Genomic DNA, 18,372 nt, shown 5'->3' with positions numbered 1-18,372 from the left:
CCCCTCGGACTCAGGTGTCCGTCCCTCCCCGGTCTCCGGTCCCGGGCCGGCGGCGACCCCCGCACTGCCCGCCTCGCCGGTGCGCTCCTGGCTCTGATCAGCCTCAGCCCCAAAATCCACTCGACCTTATTCTACTTAAATCTGCCTTCTTTTATTTATTTTTTTTCTCCCTAAAACGTGTCGTCAGTGCGGTTAAACCTACGGACGGAAAGGACGGAAAGGGCCCGTGTTCGGGATGGGGTTCAGGTTGGGGCTTTACCCCCTATCGCTTCGCCCAGGGGGATTCGTGCTTGTCTTCCCCTCTGAGGAAGATCGTCTCTCTTTAAAGTCAGGTCTCAGCCTAGTTTCAGCGTCCTGTTTACATAAGGAATTAAAAATAGCGGAATTGTTCCTGGGAAAGCCTTTATCTGAGCAGTGCTGCCTCCCCATCCCAAAATCTCGCCCAATTGTCTCCCACCTTCAGGGATTTGGGAGGGTTTTTGTCTTTTTGACATAGATCTCAGTGGTTGGTTGTGTCTCTTCAGCGCTCACGTAGCTCCAAAAGGCACGGCTCGGGTACTAGTGAATTGAATAAAAGCAGGGAATGAATAGCGAATGAACGCAGTGGAAAATAAAATCGACCTAGAGGATTGATAACGCTCGCTTAAAAACAGATAGAAGGGGAAATTATAGACTGAAGATATAAATGAGTGATTGAGCTTGGTACCTCAAAACTTGTCTCGGCAACGTGGACGATCACCGCAGGGACTATTCAAACGCTGCTGGAATACAATGTAAATCATTGGCTGCGTAACCATATTGAACGTAATTGATGCTCAATTGTTTTAAAATGTCAGCGATAAAATATAATTTATATTTAAATAACTGATTTAAATGTCTGTCAAAGCTTCAACATGCTTTTGTTGTGTGGTTAGTTTTCAGACGGAGCTGAAATTTACATCAGCTGAAAATAAAATGCAGCATAATGCAGCCGAGATGCATGTAAACATCCTTATTTTTGGTAGCAGAGAAAGGGTTTAAAAATCAATCCGAATATCATGAATATTTCTTGAATGATGGTTATGTATGCACAAATAATACCAAGCTACAGTTTCTGAAAAATCCTTTTGAGAATCATCAACAAACTGTATGGAAATGTTAGTCAGTGTTGTCTCAGTATGTGTAGCATCAGTCTTCTCGGGCAGTTCTGGGGTTGTTGATCCTGACTTGGATCAAATTTTACCTCGATCCTAACCACTAACTTTCCTTCACATTAAGGAATATTGTATTTGTTTGATTCTGTCCTGTTAAACAAAATGTTTTCCCTGTTTCTGTTCCAGGGCAATAGAAAGTCAGTTTTATTTGCTCTATGTCAGTTTCCTATTTTATTTGCCCCATGGAAGCAATCCTAAATGCTTTTTGGGGGCCAAAACTTACCTTCCTGTCACACACTTCTGTGCCCACAGGAAGAATGTGGTAACAGGGATTTGTTAACAAATGTATTCCACCACAAGCGAGTCGTTTAAGCTGTTGAATGTTTTTAGTTGTCCATGAAAGGGCAGCTGTGTGATGCCAGCTGCTAGGGGGTTTTTTGGAGTGTCAGTCTTTAAAGCAAACTGCTATCTGGAAAGCCAAGGACCATCAACCTAGTTGTTGATTAGCAATTTTAGGCCTTAAATACCTTTGGTTTTGGTTTTTTGTTTGTTTGTTTGTGTGTTTTTAACTGCAGTTACAAAAATCTTAGAATTGGCAGACAAGTCAAAACCTTTCTTTTGCTTTCTACACAAACATCACTGAGAATTAATCAGTTGAATGCTTGGCTTTTGAAGCACTTCTGCAGGTTAATAGGAAAGCTGAAAGTTCTTTTTTATTTTTTTCTTCTTTGTCAGTATAATTTTTTATAATGTGTAGCCAGGCACCGCAGGAAGTCAGGGGAAATGAGTCCTCTTCTCAGAGAAATTTGATAGTTGATCTCTGCTTGGACTGCCAAGAGAGAGAGCCATCGTGGTGAGGGTATTTATTCCTTGAGAGCTGGACACAGTGCTGATTGGCTTCGCAGAAAGAAAACCAACCCAAAACATTGAGCAGACAGTGGAGAACGGTTGCTCTTGAGGCACTTGGGTAGCTGTTGAGCCAAAACCCTCAAGGTGAAGAAGGGCTGCTACCTCTTAGTGGTCTCCAAGGAGCTCAGTCCTTTTTTCCCTTTGTTCGTGCCTTTTTGTTTTCCATTCTTACCTTTTGCACACCCCATGTGTGGCCCAGATTCCTTTACAGCCTGGGCAGTGTTTTGCTGTGCCTGAGAATCTGCCTCTGACCGACTGTGGCCCCATCCATCAGCAGTGGTCAGACCAAGTTTCTGCAAGCCATCTCTGACGGCCAAAAATAGTCCCTTCCCGGGAGCTCTGCCCTCTCCCAGGTGAACTGGCGTCTGCTCGTGTCTGCTAATCTGCAATAGCACCAGCGGCAATGCAGATCCTGGCTTCAAGAATTTCCCCATGGAATCTGCTTTGATACCTGGCTTTCTAATGTGCCTGACCATCTCATAAGTTGCCTACTCCTGTCTGAGAACAACTAGCTTTTCTTGTATTATTTTTTTCCTACTGGAATTGAAGATTGAAATTGGAATTTTGTTGTTTCTCAGCAGATGTTTATCTTTAAAAATGTGACTTGTACAACCTTTGGTTCATCTGTGAGAAGATACTCTGTATAAAAATTAAATTACAATCAGCACTCTTGGCAATTCAGTTGAATTGTTGTAGGTGAAAGAGTGAAATAGATAGCAATGAAATTGTGATTTAAATGTAAAATCAAATACTGAAATTATCTAATCTCCAGCACAGATAAATACAAAAGTGAAAACTGTTAGCACCTTTGGAGTGTATACGGCACCTAATGCATTTGGACTTTGGGCAGTCCTGAAATTCAGACAGTGGTAATGATGAGCAGAAGATTTTTATGAGAGATCTACTTGAACTTTGTTTTGACGTGCCAGGCCTGTAGAGTTTGTACTTTGGCTTCTACTTTTCTGAGGAGGGAAGAAAAAAACTAATGTAAACTCCTCTACTTTGGAGTATATTTTGCTATTAGGTATCATATTGCAGGGCTTTGCACTGTTATAATTTATTAGCAGGCAGGAAAGTGAGGATATAAAAGTAGACTTTTAACTGTTGCCTGTCTTGCTGATACTTTGTGTTTTGGTTAAGGTTGTACGTCTTGCCCACCAAGACTCGCACTCCTCAAGAGAAATCACTGAGCCCTCTGCAGTGGTGCAGGCGTGTTCTGGATCACCCAAGTCCCGAGATAGAGGCTGCAAAACGTTCCCTGTGCTTTAGATTGGAACAAGGTAATCTTTTTCTTTGAGTTTCTTTACTAGTAAATTGGCATTTTGGGTCTGACATTTCACCTGTGTTTGGTGATTTTCACAATTTAGCAAGCTTTACAAAAGACAAACATGCAGTTTTTTTCCTATGTACTTTAGTGTTTCTCAACTACATAAATGCTAACAATTGCTTAATTTTTTTTTCTGATAATAAATTTTTTTAAATGTGCTCCTCCTTTGCTATCCTTTTCTTCCCCTGCATAAGTTGTGTCTTTTAACCTTGGCAGTTTTTATCCATTGCTTAAAATAGTGGACCTCTTGGCAAGAAAACTTGGGTGCTAACTTTACTATTGGTATCTTTATTGAGATTTGAAAAGTGGTGCTTTTGGTTTTTTATGAAGTCAAAATTATCACAGTGCTATAAATTTTTAAAGATGTATTTGTCTATACCTAATGTAGTATCAGGACTTTGCTAAGTATGTGAGGACAGACCAAGAAGAGCTGTAACCTGACTGCTGTCACTGCTTTGTTGGGCTGTTGGCAGTTTCAATTACTGGGATCAATCTGATGGCTGTTTGGTGCCAGTGAACTTGTAGAGTTACATCTGGATGTGCTGAATTTTGTTCTAAATAAATATCAGCCAGCATTATTTTTGCTTTTTTACTGTCTAGGATCCCATTAAGATTGTGATAAGTATTGTTGAAGAAAGGGATTAAGGTAGTATATTATCTTAAGGTTTATAACTCACTAGGGAAGAAGCGGCAAATGAACGATATAGGAAGATGCGAGGAGAAGGAAATAAAGCTAATGACAATATAAGCATATGGTTGTGTAAGCTGGCTCCAGCCCTCATTAAGAGAGATTGAGCTTGTTCCTGTATGCTTTGGAGGATATGGGTAGCTGTGGATTAGTCTTATCCAAAATCAGGTATTTAACTGAATCAGCCTCTGAAGGCATCTGTCGTTGCATTGGCTATAAAAGATCCTACAATTATTGTTGTCCTAGCAATATTTAGTTGAGCTCATTTGTGTAAAGTTAGGTGGGCCAAACTGAGGATCCTATGTTGGTGATCATCCTACCTAGCTTTAGTGTGGAATTTGGCTCATGGTTTGAGCGCCTGAGTTCAGGCATCTGTAGTGTGAGCATGGCAGTCAATGGGAGTTTTGTCCATCAGAGCCAGAGGAGTCAGGGAGCTGCTCAGGTGCTGAGGTGTAGGTGTTGATCTTAGATGAAGCTCTCATTGAGTCTACTGACAGTAATGAGTGTTTGACACTCAGCTCCCATCTGATCACCTGAAGGTACGTCTGTGTGGTGTAGGGCATCCCAGTCTGGAGCTGAATCTGGGGTAGAAGCTCCATCTAGATTGCCCCGTGTAGGCGTCTAGTGCCATTTGAGATGCCCTTGGTTACCCTGGTTTCCACCCAGGATGGATACAGACCTCCCATAGGTCCTGTGCCTTACCTGCCATGCCTTTGATAATATCTTGGCCTCCCAAGGGCCTCGCAGATGAGCAAGAGCATGCAGGTACAGGCAACTGAATCAAGCCCATAATGTGAATGTAGAAACAAGCTAGAGGAGCACATGACCTATTTTTACCTTACAGGGTATTCTTTAAATTTAATAGGCAATAAAGGTAAATTTGTTGTTTCAGATTAAATCAGTCCATGATTTATCAGTTCAATCTCAGTGCAGAAGTCACAACCAGTGCCACATGTCATGGGGAGTTACGTTGACAATGAGTTGCTTTTACCTGCATGTTCTGCTCATGGTGATGGGTTCTTGAATTTCCTGGGCTCTGTAGAAAGTTTCTGAGAATTATATGCCATGTATAAAACCCATTATGGGAGCAGTATGTTCAAGGAGGGAAAGTACTTATGTTTCTTTTGCAGTAATTTTATGCAAAAGTTGTTTTAATTAATAATTCAGTTAGATTGTATTAACTTCTGTATTTCTGAGGTTTTTATTTTTATCATCTGTACCTTTACAATAATATGTAATAAGCTAATGTCCTATTTCTTACCCTAACTTCGTAGAAGTTGGTTTCACAGTATCTATTTCTTCCATGGTTTTTAAACCAGATGTGAGATTTTCATAAGAATCTACTAATGCTCTTTTAAGAGTACAACAAACTTTCTGTTACTTGACTTTCCTGGGTTTTGTTTTGCTGTGCAAAAGTAAGTATATATGTATAAATATGTACACAGAATTTTATCCTAATTTTAAAAGTGATTCAGTAAGAATGGCATTCTTCTTTTCTAGTACCAAAGTTTCAAACTTTGTACTTGTAATTTGAACAGTGTTTTCTCCTTTTAGCTCTGTGCCTTGCAAGGGCATTTTAGAGGGATTCTGAAATCTAGTTGTGCCTCTTCTGTTTGGCACTGAGTCAATGGGTAACACTGAAATGCTCAAGAATTATTAAATGTGTAGTCAAAAAATATTTCTAATGTACCAGTGTGTGACTTCTGAAATGGGTTATAGGTAGAATTCGCTTAGTAATTTTGTGCATGGTGCATTAGGCAAAAATTAATCCAGTTTAGCTTGTCATAGCTCTTCAGGCACTGTAGTGCATAGAAATAAAAACCAGTAAAAATTGATTTTTGTCTGCAAAGTCAACATATCTGAATAAGTACATGCAGGGAGAAGAGCTTTGAGCCAAAAGAAGAAAAATTTTGCCAGGCTATTTCTTCTGAGTTTTAACTAATTCCCTTTCTCTTAATTATTTTAAATCATTTATTCCTGCTCATGTAAATTTTCCTTATCATATTATATCCCAATTTTCATAAAAGTATCAGTTGGTTGTCTAAAGTATCCCAGCGATAGGTTAGCTCATAGCAAAGCTAAAAGTCTTATGGGAGACTTCTGCCAAAGCAGTCCTAGGCAATGAATATGAGCGCTTGGACTTTCAGACTGGAAAGTCACTCGAATGGTGCCGTTTTTACTCTTCTGCTTGTTGTGCTCACCATCCCGTTTCTTTTTCTAGTGAAAATGGCTGTTTTAAGTATTTCATGCTGCAAGTAAGATTTCATCTTGGCATAAGTCTTTAAGGGTATACGCACCGTGGTGGTCTCCAGCAGGTGGTTTCTGTGAACCACTGTGAGAACTTGAACAAGCTTCTCAACGTTCCTCTGATCTACCACTGAGTAGGTAAAGCTTTTATAGTGTTTATAATGAACTAGGCTTATTACAAGCCCCGTTTCTGTGGATTAGGCATGCTAGCTTTAAGGAGGATGAAAGTTAAATGTTACCTCCTATGATAAGATCTTTGCTTGGAATTGTTCCTGTTTTCCATGAGCAATTATAGCGTTGAGGTAATATGTGCTTGTGGGTTTTTGTTGTTGGTTTATTTGTCTCTCTGCGGCGTGACTTGGATCACTTCATTCTTTCAGCTCAAAAAAGAGACCAAAAAAGGTCATATTTTATTTGAAACCTTTCTGGTTTGTTTTGTTAACAGCAGTCCTCTATCTGCTGTAGGATCAATTCCCTCTCCTTTTGTTTTTTAATCTTGCTGTCTATTTTAATTCTTTATATTAACTCAAATCAACAGGGCCACAAAACAGTGTGGTGGAGCTTCTGTATTTTCTTGTTGCACTTGGAGATGTTGGGACACATCAGTATTAAGCCTTGTGAGGAGAGAGATGCGATGTGTAAACTTCCTAGCTGGTGCAGTTAGGTATAACCACTCTGAAATCGATGGGGTGGTGTTGACTGACACCATAGCTGAAGATACCCTGTGTAGCTTCACTGCTCTGAAATGCTCTGGAGGAGGCGGGTGGATAAACTGAGGAGTTAAGAAGCTTAGCAAGGAGCCAGTCTGTAGGAGCTCAGCTTTTATGCAGGGCTTCAAAGCATATCTTGTCCAAGTCAGCCTTCCAGACGGAAAACTTCTTTCTTGGATAATATGAAGTATTGGCTAGATTCAGAATTTGGCTTAGATGAGCTCTTACTCAGAAATGTTGCTTCAGATGTTTAAAAAGAGTAGTCTGTAGGCTTTGCAATTGGCTGCAGTAGTTTATACTCTTAAGATTAAACTCTGCTTCATTTCTTAAAATGAGTAATGTGCTTCAGGACGAATGCTGCTTTGTCATCCGTGGATCATAAGGTGTGTTGTGAAACAGACCCATTGTAGTTTCTCTCCAATTGCTTACAATTTCACAAAACCCAAGAGTCTCATCAGACAAATTTTAGCTTTTATTGTGCTGATCTCAGTGTAACATATCAGTTAAGTTTGATGTCCAAACATATAACATATCCAGAAGAAAAACTAGGTGGGAGGGAAATAATGTGACAATACTATATTCTTTTTACCTGTGAAAAAAGTCTTGCATCTGGTAGGGCTTCAAGCAGAATGCTTTTACCTGGATGTGAAACTTCGTGCTTATGCAGAAAGAGACCAGGTTCTTTCCCATTCTAATTTGCTTCCCCTTCCCAAGGGTTCATAATGAAGTCGTTTAGTTTGGAGTCTTTATGGTATAAATTACATTTCATCAACTCAGAACTGCTGTCATAGGAGACTTTTACACTGTAGTCTGTTAAGAGCAGAAGCAAATGGAGAATACTGTAAATGTAAGAAATCTTTCATTTTGTATGTTTGAACTGGATCCAGTGCTGCACCCAGCACAAGGTAGGATTTTTTTATTATTCTAAAATACGTTTATTTGCTGTCCATTGATGCATCAGCGATATATGTTTTAGCACTCAGATGTATGCTCAGCACTAGACCGGATTAATAAGACTTAATACAGCCTTCTCATCCTTATTTTTCATATGTAATGGAGATTAAAGTTTTATGTAAAATGCTTTTGGGGTGGCGAATTAGAATGTGCTGGTGCTTGCAGATAATTGAATTGTTGTTTCCACCATAAATAATAACATTTCTAAAGCTCTAGAAAGAATGGAAGAAGTGGCACGACTGATTACTTTCCTTTCTGTGTAAGTTTTTGATAATGAAAGGTGATGAGAAGCAGTAACTGCTACCAACATCTGAGTGCCTTTCAGAGAATGAGGACAGGATGCATTGCCATGCTCTGCTGCAGCGCGAGAGCGCACAGATACATGCACAGGAGTTATTTCCTGTTAGGTTTCATTTATTTGATGTAGCCTGTTGTAACAGCTGCATAATTCCAAGAAGTTCTTCGAGGTTTTGCAAGTGCTGATATCCCTGGGTTTCCTAACGCAGCTGCTGAGGATGATTTGTTTATTTCAAATGGGGAAAAAAAAATCAGTTTTGATATTCTGCTTAGAAGCGCATGCTTGCATTTCAAACAGAATATTTCTCTCTAGCGCTGGAACATTTCCACTCTGCAAGTACACTTCAAGATTGAAGTGTTTGGTTGAAAACCCTTATGGCAATAAAGGCACAGAAGATCAGATGCTCCACTTTTTATTGATTTCACAAATATCCCTTGCCTTTTTAATATGGCTTTTAGATATGACTTCTGCTTTTTATTAAATTATAATATGCATACTATTTAAGAATTTTATTTCATATTTGAAGATTGATTGTTGTGTGGCTCATAATTAAATATTTTCTTAGAATTGCTTTCTGGTTGTCATTATAATTACAAGAAGATGCTGAATTCTGGAGTCTGTAAAGATTGGTAGAGGGGTGGTGATGGATCTTATCTCAGTTGAGAAGATACCCATCTCCTTTTAGAATATTAATCCATATGCTATTAATCCATGCTAGCTACTGAACTGGGATTATCAACTCATCATAAGTGGTTAAACAGCCAGAAGCACTGTCAAATTTTACATGAGGATTTCAGTAGGCTTATTTAAAAGAAGAATAATTTATGCTTGCAATATAGGCTCAAAATCTGTAGTGCAGCACATGTCTAAAAGCAATGGTAGTAGCATCAAGCCTGACAGTTACGCTAAAAATGCAGGCAAAACCAGTGTTATCCAGCAGAGTGCTAATCATTGGGCTTGTTTCTGAAGTACACAACTATTTTCTTGGATAGAAATTAAAAAGAAGCCTAGATTTTATTAATGGCCCTGGGGGCACTTGAAAGCTTATCCTCTGAAGATATTTTTTTATGGAAAAGAGGATCTTTTCAAAACTGGGCTGTTCTGGAAGCTGTCATTTCATTTTTGCTCCCAATAGTCTGTGTGCCTTGCTCAGTGTTTGCTGGTCCCCAGATTGCTGTTATGGTTTTGGTCTTACATTGTGATTTAATTTCACTGCCTGCTTTTGATGTCTGTGGAAGAGAGCTGGGAATAACATTTCAGAATGCAGCTGAGCCTCCCCCATGTGGCATAGAGAGGTAGCACTGCATCTTTACCGAAGTGGTGGAGTTTTTCTATGTTCTCACTTTCAGGAAACACTTTGATTCTTGTCTTCATAGACAGCATCTTTTGGGAAGCTTTTGTTCACACAGTTTTATACCATGATCCCTGAGTATCTTTTGGTTGGTTACTTTTGGGCTATAGCCCACAGTCCTATAAATGTGCCAAACAGTCTTTCTCCTTGGCAACTAACCTTGCAGTTTAATATGATAGAAAGAAGTTGATTACCTGATTATTAATTGCTTTACCAAATGTTCCACATCCAGCATGTCTCTGTTCATATTTTGTGGATGCACAACATTTACACCAGTAATTTGCATTTACCTAGGGATTATGCAAAAGTTCTTGTTATAAAATAAAACTTTCTGACTCTACTTAATAATAAAATACAGTCAGTAAGCTCAAATCTGAGTGCATGTGAGGCATAGGCATTGATAGATTTGCTCGATCTCTTTGATGTTGCAAGAGACGATAATTTAGTACAGATGATAGAGACATAGGAGTTTATAAAAATCAAATTTCCAATTATATAATTTTATATTTGGAATTATAGAATTTTATTTCAAGAACCTCCCCTAAAGTATAATTTTCCTAATTTTAGCTCTGGAGTGGGATATATTTGTAAAATTTATAATTACAGAAGGTGTTTTCTTGTGGAATATTCACTCGGGGGGGGGGAGTCACTAAGCCATTCTTAAAGTCTTTGAATGTGGCTTGATCAAACACTGTAATTGAAAGCTTAATTAAAAGCCTCACACTTCTCAGAAGACTGAGAGAAAAAAGTAGTGAAACTCTGCCTGCAAAACTAAAAATTGCTTTTCTCCAAAAAAAAAAAGCTGAAACCTAGGTAATTCTTGTTTTGAAAAGCATTTACAACAATTTAAAGATTATATTTTTACTCATTTTAAAGGATCATAGGACAATAAGACAAAATATATACATTCAACATTTTCTTGAATATTTCATTTATGATTGAAGTATTCGGCTATGAGATGAAAACTGGTACAGGGTAGTGATTAATTTCGAAGTGACATTGAGCTGATAGCTTAGACTTTATTTATTTATTTTCGTTGATTTATTTATTCATTATTTTATTTTATTTTGTTGCCACAATAAAAAAGTCACGTAAACCAAGACACAAGAACTGTTGGATCATGTTCACTGGTGAATTTTGGCCACCATTACCACTTCTACAATGTAAAGTACGTGAAAACCAAATTTACCTATCTAGCTGAGCTGAGATTGTACCTGCCTTGTATCACCAGAGCAATCTGTAGGTAACACTGTTTTGGGATATCTTTTTCTTGAAAACAGAAGCATGGTAGTAGAGCTGATAGCTGAACGTACTCGACCCTGTGTGCCCCCCTGCTGCACTTGTCTTCGTTGATCTTGCTAGCTGTGGTGTATGGATTCAGGGTGAGATGACCTGTACCTTGTGTGCCTTTCTAAAACAATTACACATAGAGGTAAAGGTGGCAAACTTTGGTGAAGATGTCCTCATGCAATCAGATCAATTCCAATGTAAGAGTTGATGAGTCGTATCCTCTGCTGCATGGGAGAGATCATCACTCTGTTTCTCTTCTCAGTTTTATCTGCAGCTGCTGGAGGACAGGTTGTTTCTGATGCAGTATAGTAAGCATTCGTAACTAGAGAGCTCTTGTAATTGTTGCTACTAAAAGTTATTAATTTAACCTAAATTAGTAATTAAAATTAGATACCTGGAAAATTAGTTGTCAGTTGACTCTGAAGAAGCCAAAGGGGTGATTCATCCAATGTGTCTCACTCTGTTCTTAAGCAATGTTCTGAATTGAGTCTGAAGATACTAATTTCTCTCCACTGATTAAAAAAAAATTGTGTAGTACTTAACATTGGAAGGAATCCGATTACAATATTCCGTTATAATTTTAACAAGTCTTGAATAACCTGCATTTTGCAAGAACAGTGCTGATGTCTTTCATTCAGAGAGAGTTTCACATTGTCTCCTATTTCAGTCGTGGCACTTCAGACCTTCCTCATAATCATTTGTTTAGATGCTAAGTTCGTTCTCTGGAATGGGGATGAACAGGGCACTTGGGGTTTTTTTGTGTGTGTATTTTCATATACCAGTAGCTAATCTCAACCTTTCTGTGATAGTTGGACACAACAATTTTGTGCTGGAGTCCATACGCTGGTGAAGTAGTTGGTGTAAGTGCTGTAGTATGTGTCTGCTGGTGTTAACTGAGATATATGGGGTTTTGTTTCATGTTACGTATGAATCACAGAGGAAAATCTGGGTGATTGAATCTCCCCTGGCAAGCCTTTTTGTGTCGCAGTTACCAGAGCCAGACATGGAGCTGTTTTTGTTGTATCTGACTGCAAGTACCTTGTTCTTGAGTCTCAGGCATTTGTTATATGAATTCATAGAATGTGACATGACCCAGATTTATTCCACCTAATTTTAGGCATGTGCCTGGTATACCTAATTTAACAGCAGTCACTTTGACCGTGGTTCATGTATCTTAACAAAGGTGCTAAGTGTATTTTGACATGCTCTTGGGTCCTTGGGATATCTAGGTGGGGAAGATGGGTGTGATGCAGGAGCTCTACAACAGCCTCACTCATCTGGACCAACAGGAGCACCTCAGATGTTGTTACATTCTGGTTTTAGACAACTGAATCATGCCTCTGCTGTTTTGTGCTGAAGAGTGGGCTCTGCTCCACACTCAAGATACTTAAATGAAGCTGTCTTAACACATGAGGTATGTTTAAGTGATCTCAGCTTTATATGCTGTTATGGATGGGGTTACTGAGGCACTGCTGACCTTGCAGGACTCTGCCCCCAAAGGTCTCTGATGCTCCCCTTCAGCTGCCTGTGATGTTCAGCTCTTTCTTGTGTAGCCCCTGTCAGTCCCCTCTGAGACCCAGCCACCCCTTGTGGTGCTGTTGGTCACTTTTGGAAGCTTCATAGCCTGTACGTTGTCATGATGAACAAGTCTCGTGTCTGGTCTTGTAGTTCCTCTTGTTGCATCCAGTTACCTTCACCTCGGGCCAAGGAGGACAAGCCATCTCCTGGCATACCTTCACACAGTATTTAAATTCCCATTTTAGCCAATAGAAAGACAGGGCTAGGTTTGGTTGTTCACTGATGCCTTTGAAATGCCCTGACCAATTGTCTGAATGGCACGAGATGCCTGTATGTAGGCAGCTGAATTGAGCTGTAGATCTCTGTTGACTGTAAGAGCTTAGGTGTAAAACCTACTTGGGTACATCATAGATGCTCAGAGGCAAGGGTCTGTGGTATAGCAGGAAACAATCTGGTGAGAAAAGATTGGTTTCTTTTTCTTCTTAAGGTTATATGTGTAAGGATGTTACTTTTTTAAAAATAAGTGTTATTTTTATTGGTAATGAAATTGCCCTTAGTCTCTTCAGTGACACAGATGTTGTTATGTAGGTGACTTTAATATGTAACCTGTAATTTGAAGGAAATATTTTAAGAGTTTTGTATGAAAGTTTGTAATTATTTCCTAATTCATTCTGGAGGTAGCTTCAGGCTATAGCCTTTAAATTATTGGCATGTTGGCATGTGGCTCTCAAGGTTTTTCATGCATCATATAACAGTACACATTCATTATTTTGTCTTTTCTGTTTAGAATTGCTTTTTACTTATGAAGGAATTCAGTATGCACTTTATATTGGTGCTATTATTTCATTGAGAAGTCATCAGCACACAAGAAAATAAGTTGTGCAAAATAACTTGCACTTGAATATTTTTAGCACGTGAATGGAATTTAAGTAGCATTAACTGCTTGCCACTTCTTTTTAAGTCAGTTGAAAACCATGTAAAGATTTGTGTCAGAAATTAAAGTAAGCTGTTAGGGCTAGGGGCTGTCATTTGTTTTATCCTTCAGGAGTGGCTCATGTAATGTAATTCCAGTTTCATTGGGCTCAAGGTATTCCCACAATATAGCCTTAGTAAAAGAGTAAGATTGAGCATTAAGTCTTAAGAATTTGCATCTGTCTGGTAGCGTATAATTTTTTTTTTTCATTTTAGAGTTATTTGGCGTGATGTATTTGTGATTTTTGGCTTTAGGCAATTTTTTCTTCATAGCATGTCTTAAAGTCTTTTATGGGTACAGGAAAAGATTTTGTGACCTGTAGTACATGGGTGATAGCTACTTAGTCATCTGTTGTGGTGTTGCCTGCTAATACAGAGGCCTGGGCTCATCATCCTTAACACCTTAAGGTCCTTTCTTCCTAGAAGTCGACTGTGTCCCTCAAGTAGCTCTGTGAAAAGGTCTCCATGTCCTTTGTTCCTCCTTCACAACCCATAGGAAAGGCTGGGGAGAAAGTAGTTTGTAGGCCAGCATGAAATAGGGCAAGGTGGAGTGGTGGAGGGAATCATTGCTTCAGCCTGTCCTGCCGTGGTGTCACCAGTTTTCCTTTTTTTTTAACTCTTCTATAATTTCTGTTTCATGTGTTGCAGTCATGCAGCCAACATTAAGAATGCCTCATGGTTGTTTCTTAGCACCTTTTGAAGTGCTGGGTGTGAAATTCTTCACTGTAGTCACAAATGGATCCTTATTTATAAATTAAAAAATAAGTATCAGTTTGTAAGTAGGCACATATGTTCTTTTTTTGTTGGGCTTGGTCCAAAAAAGATTTTGTTATTTTTGGCCTGTGTGGGTGCGGATAAATCTGATTACTTGGAAGTAAAAAAGTGGGATTTATGGAGATGCTTGAAGAAGCAACTCAAGCTTTGTTGTTCAAGCCCATTTCTGCTTATTGTGGACATGACAGGTTCTGGTGGTGGAAAAGCTTAAATGATGCTGTAGAGTGCCTTTTATTGTGAAAAGCAAGATGTGGGCAGAAGGATGTGGCAGCAGTGTACTAATCGTATCGATGGTACTTCTGCAACTTGTGCACTTTGACTCTTGTGCCATTCTCATGTTTTCTGTATTGTACCTTACTCTTGGTTGATAATGTCATACTGCTCTCTCCTTCTCTGTCAGCTTTTACCTACGTTTCTTGTTTGCGGGGAGCAAGGATTGCCTCTTTCTTAAATGCTTGCACAGTTCTTGCTGCAGCGTAGGCACCTATGGGAGGTACTTGCAAAGCAAAGTTTACTCAGGGAGCCTCTTTTTAGATGTCTGAAATTGCCCCAGGGGTGCTTAAATTTAGGAATGTGCTTTGAGTTAACGCCAGAAGAAATCAGTCTTTCTCTAGGGAGTCTGAAGAGTCTTGTCTCTAGGCTAAAAATCATCATTGCAGAAGCCCTGACCCCCATGACAGTAATGGTAGTGGCAATGGTAGCTGTATCAAACATCTATGTCATTTTACCCATTTTTCTAGAAATAACTATCTGGTTAGTGCTTCTTAATGTCACTCTAGGTTGGTGTTACACCTTCATGCTACACATGAGGATATGTATTCTGAATACTTTATTATAGTTGGCAGATTATATTACTCAAACCTCCATCAAAACTTTTCTTAATCCTAAGCTTTCATGACTTTTTTTCCCCAGTTTGGTGTTCTAGAAGTATGAAAAACCTACTTTACAGTGTCTCTTATTTTTGAAGCGTTTTGTATCTTTTCCCTGCTAATAATGTTAACACTTTCTCAGAATAAGCACATGACTGTGACACCTGCTATATTTATTCAAAAGCCACAGGGGTCCTGGAAGGTAAGTGCTCCTTTTGGCCTCGATTTGCGCCTAACGTTCAGCTTTTCCAGTCTGATTCAGTAAGTGCAGCAGGTACCCTTGTGCCAAGAAAAAGGAATGTGGCATCGTGTGACAGGGTGTCAGAGTCAGAAACTGTAGACAGAGAAGCTCTCTTGCAAAACCCTCCTGCTAGAGGTTTAACCTCTTAATAGAGATGGCAAGTAGATACAGCCATAGGGGGAACTATAATGTGTTTATGGGTGTTTCTTTGATGCAAGGGGAATTGAGGACTATCCAGCAAGGTTAGAAAGAAATGCAGTTTAGGGTTAATGTTTGAATTATTTTATCTTTTTTGTGTTATGATAAATGATCAAGAGTTATATCCCAACAGACACACATAATTGAATTCCAGCTTGTATGTAATTATTATCCTGTACTGTTAGAAGGATGGAAAATTGTCCTATAAGTCTGTTATTTACAGAATGGATCCCTTATACTTTGTTTACCTCCCTTGCAGATAGAAATGTACAAAAGAAGAAAAGAATTATGTATGCTGCCAGAAATTTTATATTTAGGAAATGTAATTAGCTATATTTTTCCTCCAGCCACCTGTCTCTTGAGCAAAAATATTTACATGTTTGACTCAAATTGTTGCTAGCATATCTGGTTAGCAGTGTAGTATACGTCCACTTAGGAGAACTGTAGTACATCCTGTGTGGTGTGTGGAAGTGAAGTTCTCACTAACTGGGGCAAAACTCTAGCAACCTTCTTTAAAGTAATGCACTAGATAATAATGTTTGGTTGTTGTTTTTTTCAATTTTGCCTCTAGTCCAGTGAATAGACTATAAGAATATAGGACATCTTCAGCAGAAGAGCGTGAGTGCACCTTGAGTAGTAGCTGAGCTGTGATCTGCAAGGGCAGTTGAGCTAATTCCTGATCTTTAAATCAAGCAGAGAAGGGATAAGTAGCCCTGTTCCCCATCCTAGAGGAATCCCCTAAACATGGACTTTGAGTGAAAGGCCGAAGGCACCCTTCATCTTCGTCCAGTTTGTGAATGGCAGCTGAGTCCTTCTGATCCATTAAAAAAATCTGTTTTATTCTCTAAAGTAATCCTTTCAACATGTTGTGGGTTTTTTTTAAATAAAATTGTTTACACAGTGGTTGAACATTTGACCAAATTATTACATATTTGTGAAGAGTTTTAGTTGATGTGATTTCTTTTTATGTTGTGTCTTCTTTTTTTCTGGAATGCCACTTTTTCTACTGTCTCCTCCCATCTTTTACTCGACTCCTGAGACCAAAGCTGCAGAAAGAAGCCTGTCCAGCAGAGTTCTGTGAGTCTGCTTTGATTGCAGTGACTCAGCTCATGTACTGGATGCACAGGAGGATAAATACGATGGCACTGACAATCTTAGACCTACCAGTACAAAGACACAAAGACACAAGAGATCACAAAGCAGCTGTTATTCTCTAAGGGATGAAAACAACATTTCCAAAAGAGTGTAAATCTTGCCTATCATTTGGCTTTTAAAACTGCTTTTGGCTGATTAAACTGGAGATGTCTAAAGTACAGTTGCAAGAGATTAGAAAGATTTATGTATGCACCAAAAAAAACCCTGTTAGGTTAACTGATTTTGATAACAGACCTCCTTCTCAAATTGAAGTTAAGAAAATACCCAAGACCTGTACTTTTTTGCTATGTAGAAAGCAGATTGCTGGCAAGATAAAAGCATCTCGTGTTCTTAGTAGATTTGAAGGCTACACTTGCATACAGAGCAGGCACACAGAAGACCTGTTGTGTTGTCAAAACATAAGCATACCCTAAGAGTTGATCCTGTCAATGCATACAGCCTGTCTACACCATGCAGAGACATGTCAATCAGCCTAGTTACAACACATCCACACACTGCAGTGCAGTGCTGCATGGATAACATACATTGGTATATCTGTCATTTGGGTCCAAAGTGAATGAATGTCACAATACTCCTTGTATTTCAACTTAGAGGTCACATCTCTCGCTACCATATATGTCTCTGTTTCTCTGTGTTAAACATGCTATAAATGCTTTCAAGAAAAGGTTCATACTACTTTATTTAAGCCATCTTAAACTGAGACATCTCCAGAGCATGAGCTATGTCTTCCTCCAGTGGCTTTGAGAGGAGTCTCTGCTTTATATTTGAGGTTAAAAATATCATAAGCTGAGATTCAATATTTAGCAGTTCCCACAAGAGTGAAAGTACAGTAAGTTCATGCTCTTGATTTGGCTGACAGTGATCAGTAAGAACTGTTTAAAATCCTGGAGCCTGATTCCCCATAGTTGGAGATTTTGCTTGAGGAGGACTTTGCAAAGCTTGCTTTGACACCACAGGGTTCTTCTGACGCACGCTACAGAACTAGATGTGGTATTCTTGCTACTGTACAAGTGTCGGGAAGGTCAAGTCTGTACTGGAGACCTGAATGTAGCGTAGTTTTGTTCATCAAGAATGTGAAAAGATGTGAATCCATGACCTGCTTTGGCAGAAGTCTCTGGTATATACATATGAGACATGAAGCTGCATCTCCTTCCCCTTGGATGCTGAGGCAAACTCCACACATAAGGGTAGCCTCAAGGGGCAGAGCTGTGTGGCTGGGGAAGAAAAGGACCTGTAACAAGAGTCTCATACCCAGTATGTGTACCAGATGGATTAGCAGCTTGAAAGCCTGCTCCTGAATAATAGATAACCATGTCCAAAGAAGTGGCAGGCCAGATTTCTCTTACGTCAACTTAACCACCAGATACTTTTTAGGATGATGAAGTGCTTACTTAAGTGCACAGATTTATGATCATGGGCCTGTATTACAAGAAAAACTGTCAGTCCAACATGCATTATTAAGCGTATATATGATACTGGGTTTCTCTCTTCATTGATCCCGAATCTCGGCTAGTGATGGTAGTGAGTTAGAGGGTTCAGCATGGCCCAGGGGATGTGCCCAGGAAGGGTCTTAGAGCTACAGCTCCTCAGATCCTTTCTGTAAAGCAGTTTGTGAAGTCTCTCAAAAATAGCAACTCTGGTAACTACTCTCCACCTCAAAGTGAACCACCCATCCTTGTGATTTGGTACTGGGACAACAAGTGCTGCTTCTGGAGCACAAAGAATTTCTGCCTTCTCT

The 18,372-nt window shown here is 39.3% G+C and overlaps 1 protein-coding gene across 2 annotated transcripts in view; it reads left to right on the top strand.

The window, feature by feature from the left end:
- Positions 1 to 3,185: 3,185 nt before the first annotated feature.
- SLAIN1 (SLAIN motif family, member 1) overlaps positions 3,186 to 18,372 on the top strand; it is a 40,547-nt gene continuing 25,360 nt past the window's right edge. Inside the window, exon 1 of one of the 2 annotated variants that reach the window (XM_010186762.1) lies at positions 3,186 to 3,322. The gene's annotated coding sequence lies outside the window, so the exon portion shown is untranslated. The remainder of the gene's footprint in view (positions 3,323 to 18,372) is intronic. The other variant, XM_010186761.1, reaches the window with a different exon arrangement.

Source organism: Mesitornis unicolor, unplaced genomic scaffold, assembly GCF_000695765.1.
Source record: "Mesitornis unicolor isolate BGI_N332 unplaced genomic scaffold, ASM69576v1 scaffold4026, whole genome shotgun sequence".
Lineage (NCBI taxonomy): Eukaryota > Metazoa > Chordata > Aves > Mesitornithiformes > Mesitornithidae > Mesitornis > Mesitornis unicolor.
This window is presented reverse-complemented; position numbering and strand designations above follow the sequence as displayed.